Genomic DNA, 7,206 nt, shown 5'->3' with positions numbered 1-7,206 from the left:
ACTCCTAACTCTGCCACTAGTCATAGAACTCCTACTTAACCTTCAGAACCCATTCAGATGCTACCTGTCAATAAAGCTTCTCCTGATCCCCATGAAGGCTATGCTCTTGCCCTCCTTTCTTAATAAGGCCGATTCATCCATTGACTTAATTAGGGAGATTGTCCATCTCTCATCTTCATTCTGGGCCTGGAAGCTTTTAGAGTAGGAACCGTATCTGTTTTGTATCTGTCCTGGTCTCTCTGTCTGGTTCAGTGACTTGTGCATGGGGGAAATGCAAGGGACTCCCTAGAAAATGGAACTGAGGTCATGGGGGCACAGGTGGGTCCTGGGACAAGTGCATGCAGTTTGGCATCTGATCCGCCATCACTGTCTGTCTGAACTTGAATCTCAGGCCAGCATGGCCACCCAGCAGTGAGTGCACACCCATTCAAGCCACCGGCTTCCTCCAGCTCCCAGGGGAAATCAGCCGCATGCCCGGGGAAGCCCCTGCGGAGGTAAGTTTAGATGCAACTTGTTAACAAGAGCGTCCACCAAACGTCAAAACTCGGCTTTCTCTGTCTCGGCAAATTCTTGACAGAGCAAGCTCCCTGGAGAAATGCAGCAAGCAACAAGTCCCCGCGGTGCCGGAACAGCCAAAAAGCCAGGGGCTGGGAAAAGTCCAGCCAAGCAGCCACCAGCAGCAATTGACTAATTTAGGGGACCCAATTTGCAATACAGATAGTAAACATCATCACCCAGGTGTGTCAGCCCTACCCAGTGGGGGTAAGAGCTGGTTACAGACAGCTGAGAGACAGAGCCAGCTTGTGGGCAGAGGTGAGCCAAGTCCTGCCAGTCACAGGGCTTGGGTCCCTTCTCCACGCAGCCGAGGGATCCGGTGCTCCATGGCTGGGGTATGTGCGCTGGAATTCAGGTTGTTGTCCTGGAGAATTTATTGGGCACCTCCTGTATGCATGGCACATTGGCTCAGGGAGCAGACAACCTGGCTCTGCTGTTTATAGGATGACAACTAATTTTGTCTCATTTCTTCAGCTGTAATGTGGGGACCATGAAGGTGACAGCAATAGCAGTTTCTACAGTAAGTCCTCACTTAATGTTGTCAACAGGTTCTGGGAAAAGGCGACTTTAAGCGAAGCGCTGCATAGCTAAACCAATGTCACCGTAGGCTAATTGCTATAAATAAGAGTGAAGTTCCCATGACATATTTCTGGTCACAAAACATCACCAAACTTCTAAATAAAGATCCCAAACTCTTCTAATATTAGACATTGAAATAAATGTAAGCTATAGACACATTTAAGAAAGATGAATGAAAACAAATAAGGTAATGATTTTCCCACCTTACTTTAGTCCAGAGTCGTGGGTGGTTGGAGCCTGTCCTGGAAGCTCAGGGTGCAAGGGGGGCCCCCACCCAGGAAGGACGCCCCTCCCCTGCAGGGTATGCGCACGCACGCACACACACACACACACACACCCCTCAGGCAGTGCAGACACGCTAGTTCACCTCACATGCACATCTCTGGGATGTGGGAGGAAACTGAAGGACCCCAAGAAAACACACACGGATGTGGGGGAAACGTGCACACCACACAGACAGTAGCCCCCACCCCCAGAATTGATATTTTTCCCCTCATCAATGTTATAACAGAACGACGTTGGACAAAATGACATCACTTGGGGGCCTGATGTATTTGGGGAGCACTTGCAATGTGCCAGGTTCTGTTCTCAGAGCTTCCCAGCCACTGGTCTTATCCAATCCTCATAGCAACCCAGAATACAGAAGCTATTCACGGCACCCTTTTATCGATGAGAAAGAAAGAACAAGGCTTAGGGAGTGTACTGGTGTTGGATAGACTCTCCCTTCCCCAATTCATGTCCCTCCCAGAGCCTCAGACTGTGACCTTATTCAGTGATTTGAAAGTAGAATCATTGCAGATGTAATTAGTTCAGTTGGGTGCGTTTATACTGGAGCTAATATGTGAGTGGAATGGGCCCTTAATCCAGTATGACTGGTGTTGTCATAAAACGAGGACTTCTAGCCCCCAGAACGGTGAGAGAATAAATTTCTGTTGTTTCAAGCTACTCAGTTTGTGGCAATTTGTTCCAGCAGCTTTAGGAAGTTAACACAGAGAGGTTAAGTAAGTTGCTGAACGCTGCACAGCAGGGAGGCAGAACCCCTGTGATTCCGGAGCCCGGGTGATGAGCAATTCCTATTTATTAAATGAGTCAGTTCTGTAAATCAGTGCCTGGAACATAGCAAGAGCTGAAAAAGTGCTATTATTGTTACCGTTGTTATTAATTATGCACCGTCATAGGCTCTCCCTCCTCTGCACACTTCATGGGGTCGCTGCGAGGATCAGGAAGCTAATGAGTGCCTTGTAACAGCTCAGACCCAGACAACTGTGAAATACATTATCATTAATATTATCAGAGACAACGAAGTGAAGAAAAACTATAGCTAATGTTTTTCCACAACCCATGGAGGGATGCTTGGTTAAAGCAGCACCAGTTCATCCCGCTGAGAGGGAGGGGGAGAGTCAACAACTCCGTTGTCTTCTGGAGGGAACTTGAGATTTTCCTGCTGCGCCAATTTATGTCACCGGACGCTGCCGGGTACCAGGCAAGAGGGAGGGCAGAATGGCCTCCCGAGCCCATCTTTGGCCACGTGGCTTTGCGCTGCCCTCGCTTCCACGGGTGGTGCAGACTTCCCTGCCCTTGACTTGGGCAGACTGTGAGGCTCAGATTGCTCAGTGGAATGGGAGGAAGTGATGGTACATGGAAGCTTTTGAATGCCTACCCGCCCTGTGGTGCCTCTGCCATCACCATGAGAAGGACGTCCCAGGGCAGCGTGCGGATCCCAGGAGGAGGACGAGAGGTGTCAGGAGCAGAGCCGCTGCCCGCTGGCCCAGCTGCTGTCAGCCGGGCGCCAGCTGCAGATGTGACCGGGATCCATGCTCGTGGCCGTGGGCCATTGAAGTTCTGATTTTGTTTGCTATGTAGCATTACTGTAGCCAAAGCGAACTCATACAAACCCCCAAGGACCTCCTCCTTTATAGGTCCAGATGTGTACGTGATGCCACCATCACTTGGGGCTGTGACACACAGTGAGACTCAAACAGCAGTGAAGGAGTGCACTTGAGCTGTCACGGGGGGCTGGGGCTGGGGACAATGGTCGCATGGATAGCACCCAATGACTATATGACCGCAGACAGCTTCCTTAAGTCTCTGTCTCAGATTTTTATCTGTAACATGCCAATAAACATAGGTTCCCCTTAGGAACGTGGTCCCATTGTCCCTTTAATGTGATCTCAATTGTGATTATTTGTTTACTTCTGCATCTTTCTCCCTCGGCAGTGAGCTCCCTGAAGGCAGGCATGCCTCGCTCTAGCCCATTAAAAATAATCTTGCCTCTTCCTCCAGAGACTGGGGCTCTGTGCATTTAATTTCACTTCTGATTTTAAACTAATTTAACCTGTTAGCCTAGTTGTCCACTTATTTCTGCCATTTACCACTAATGCAATCAGTGCGGAATGAGGAGTCAATCCCAGCAGAGCAAATGGAACAAGAGTTCTCAGGGTCAAGTCCAGGCCTAAGCAAGTCCCGCCCAATTTAACACTGTCCCCTCCCCCGGGACACGGAGGCTCTCTAACTATATCTTTCCCTCTTATCAGGAACACTGGCTGATAAATAGTCACCCCGAGTTAATGTCCCTGGAACCCTTCAGGGACCTGCAATCAGAAAGAACTGAGAGTGAAATTCCACCTGCCAGCTCTCAAGGCGGCTGTGGTGTGGCTTCTGTGGCCTCTTTCCTCCACAGAACAGGTTAAAAAATTATATTTTATGACTGCCTTTGGCATAAAGACAAATGTAATCCAGGGTGACTTATTTTCATTTTTTTCTTTCCTCTTCTCTTCTCTGTCCTCCCTCCCACCCTCTTTCCTTCCTTTCCTTCTTTCTTTTTTGCCTTCCTTCCTTCCTCCTCTCTCTTTCTCCTCCATCCCTCCTTCCCCTTCTTTTCTGACAGGAGACACAGCTTTACTGGGGAACAGCAATAGGAGGTTGCACCCATCTCTCTCCAATAAATAGGGGCTGGGGTTCCCATACACAGCGCCCCGCCCCGGCCGCACGTGCTGGTGTTCACACCTTCAGCAACAACCATTTCCTGCCTCTGGCCCTAGACCTGCAACTGGTGGCGAAATAGGCACAGCTCTTCAGGATGGCATTCCCAGGCACTGTCCCCCTCCGCCCTCAGGCCCCCTCCGCCATCTGCGGCCCCGCAGCACCGTGGGCCCGGTGTCTGTGGTGTTGTGACCCGCGGTGGCAGTGGCGCAGTGAAGGCGAAGTCTGACTGCGGCAGGGGAGGGGACGAGGGTGAGAAGAGGAAGTGGCAGCTGCCAGCCGCGCTTGGGGAAGTGTGGCTCTGAAGGGGCGGAGAGAGACGAGGTGGCGAATCAAAGGATTGATTTGTTTCTTTCCTACTGCGTTTCCCTGGGAGACTCGGTAGGGCACAGTGGCTCCGCGTGGCGCGTGGTGAGGTGGTCAGAGCTTTGGCGTCAGCCTGTCCTGCCTCTTCATTCCTCTGGCGTGGGCGCCTTTGCCTTCTGTACCCTCGGACAAGTTACTCCTCCGAGCTCCAGTTCCTTGGCTGTAAGACACGGATCGTGACTGTTCCCACGCCACAGTCACCGTAGGGACTGCACGCAGTGATGTGTGTGAGGCTTGGCAGAGTGTTTGCTGCCATCACAGAGGGAGCCGATCAGAGACCAAGGGTGCCCAGGAGAGTGGGGGAATGATGGAGCGCAGTCCCTCAGCCATGTCCCTGGTGGCTTCGCCGCTAACACGGTACCTGCTTGCCCGCTGCTGCCACTTGCTGCATCTGCCCTGCTGACTGTTTCAGGCAGAGTGTGTGGTCAGAGAATGTAGGGCAGGGCTGGGACTTCATGGAGCTCATGGGACAGACTGTGGTTGGGGCCCGCATGCTACTAAATGGTTGTTCAATGCGTGCCTGTGTGGGGGGTAAAATTTGGCCTAAGGCTTGCTTTCATTATTTCCTGGCAGCAACATTTGGTGGGGTAGCTAAGTCGTATCTCAGAGTTCTCCGAGGTCACAGTCACCCCTCAAAGAAAACCTACACACTGTCAACGACCAGCTGGCTCCGGTCCGGTCCCTGTAGGAACCAGAAACGGGCTTTTGAATTGAGAGGTAAAGGGACCAGGAAATTAAAAGGCGGGGGAAAGTGGCCATTCCGCTGAGTAAGAAAATGGTGTGTCCGGGGCAGGAAGGTTATAATAGCTTCCAATCAATCTCTTCGTCACTCCAGCAGCAGCTCCCAAAGATGGCTCAGTGGCTGAAAGGCACCCAACTGACTGGACCTAAAGGGACCGTGGGGTCTGCCCTGCAATGACCTATCACAACTCACACTAGGAAACTTATCCAGTAGCTTAATTATGACTGTCCTGTCATAGTATAGTATCTCTGATTTCATGAACAATTGAGGTTCCATTCATGTAAGGCTTTGAACATAGAACTGATTGGGGGAATGCTTCTTCCATTTTTCTTTGAGAACCTCTGGGTGAGAGAATGTCCGCAGCTGAAGTACAACTGTCTCCACACTTTCAGCACAGAGAATGGATTCCTGAACATTCGGTAGGAAGCATGTCTGTCTGCTTCACACGAAGTCTTTAAAGCCAAGCCCGGATTTCACCCTCCAACCCTCATCACTGATCTGAGGAAAAAGTAAAATAGGAAATAAGAAATGTTTTGGATCAAAAACAGACAGACAGTTGTAACTGGATATTCCTGCCCCCAATAATAACATATTTTGAGAAATTTCTTTCACTTCAATATATAAAGGTATCCTTATCAGCAATAATTTTGAAGAATTCTCTTTTGTGAAGCTAATTAAAGATATCCTTGAAGGTGCATAATTCAAAAGAGAAGGACGGTTTTTCATAAAAGGTGAGAACTATTAGTTCCCTAGAATAATCCAGGAGAGAATTGAGAGAGGGAAGTGGGAAAGTATGTAAGTCAGGGTGCTCTAGAGAAACAGAACCAACAGGAGACAGACAGATAGACAGGTGAACACACAGACAGATCCTGATTGAGAAGGTCTGGGGAAAGGCCTGAAACTCTACATTAAAAAAAAAAAAATCTCCCTAGGGGATTCTCAGGATTTTGAGGATGTTGGGACCTCGGGCAAGGAATTCTGTAACAACTTAAACTCGAAGGCTAGTTGTGGGAAGACTAAAAAAATTCAATCAGCCAGTGCCATAGAATGACCCAGAAATCTTCTACCCAAGGACAATCACGATGTGATATTTTTTAAAACGTCCCTTACAAATGAAAAAGCATCACCTTCTGCACGAATCCAGGACACTAACTCATTACCTCCATCTAATGCTTGAGTGAAACCATGGTTTCCAGAGTAGTTATTTTGGCGTCTGGGTAATTCAGGATAATCAGAAGTGGCTCTGAGAGGCAGAAGGGATTCAGCGCTGGGAGGCACGGGGACCCGGTAATGGCAGCAAAACTTGGCGGGGACATGAGCTGGGCTCCACGGGGAGGGCCTCTTCCCTGTCCTTTATAGCTCATGCTCAGGACAACATTCTTTATTGGAAAAAATCACCTGGAGGGCTTGTTAAAGCACAGATGGCTAGGCCCTTCCCTCAGAGCTTCTGGTTCCTTAAGCCGGGTTGCAGAGCAGACGGTCTGCACTTCCACCGAGTCTCAGGTGCTGCTGCTGCCACCGGTCTGGGGACCCCAGGCTCAGCACGACCGGTTTAGGTCAATGGCCAAGACCTGCTTAGGACGCGAGGCCTGAATTGTACTCATAGGTGGAAGCTCAGCTCATAACCCAAACTGAGGTGTGACTGGCTGTGTGCACTCTTGAGAGAGTCTTGTCCCCCCCCCTTTTTTTTAATTAAAACTTTTTACTTCAAGATACGTTTAGACCTATTAGTTGAATTGTTAAAATAGTACAGAGAGTTCCCATATATCTTTTACCCAACTTCCCCTTATGTTAACATCTTGTATCCACAGAGCAATCCTCAAAACCAAGAATTTAACCTCAGAGGAAGACTATTATTTACTGGACTACAAGAGATTGAATTTCACCTCAGTTTTCCCAATATTGTCCTCTCTGGTGCCAAGATCCGGACCGGCTTCCCATGTTGCATTACTGTTATGCCTCTTGAGTCTCCTCCCACCTGT

This window comes from Furipterus horrens, unplaced genomic scaffold (genome assembly GCF_987537825.1).
Source record: "Furipterus horrens unplaced genomic scaffold, mFurHor1.1.pri manual_scaffold_3, whole genome shotgun sequence".
Lineage (NCBI taxonomy): Eukaryota > Metazoa > Chordata > Mammalia > Chiroptera > Furipteridae > Furipterus > Furipterus horrens.
The sequence above is the reverse complement of the archived record's forward strand: the minus strand, read 5'-3'. Positions refer to the sequence as shown.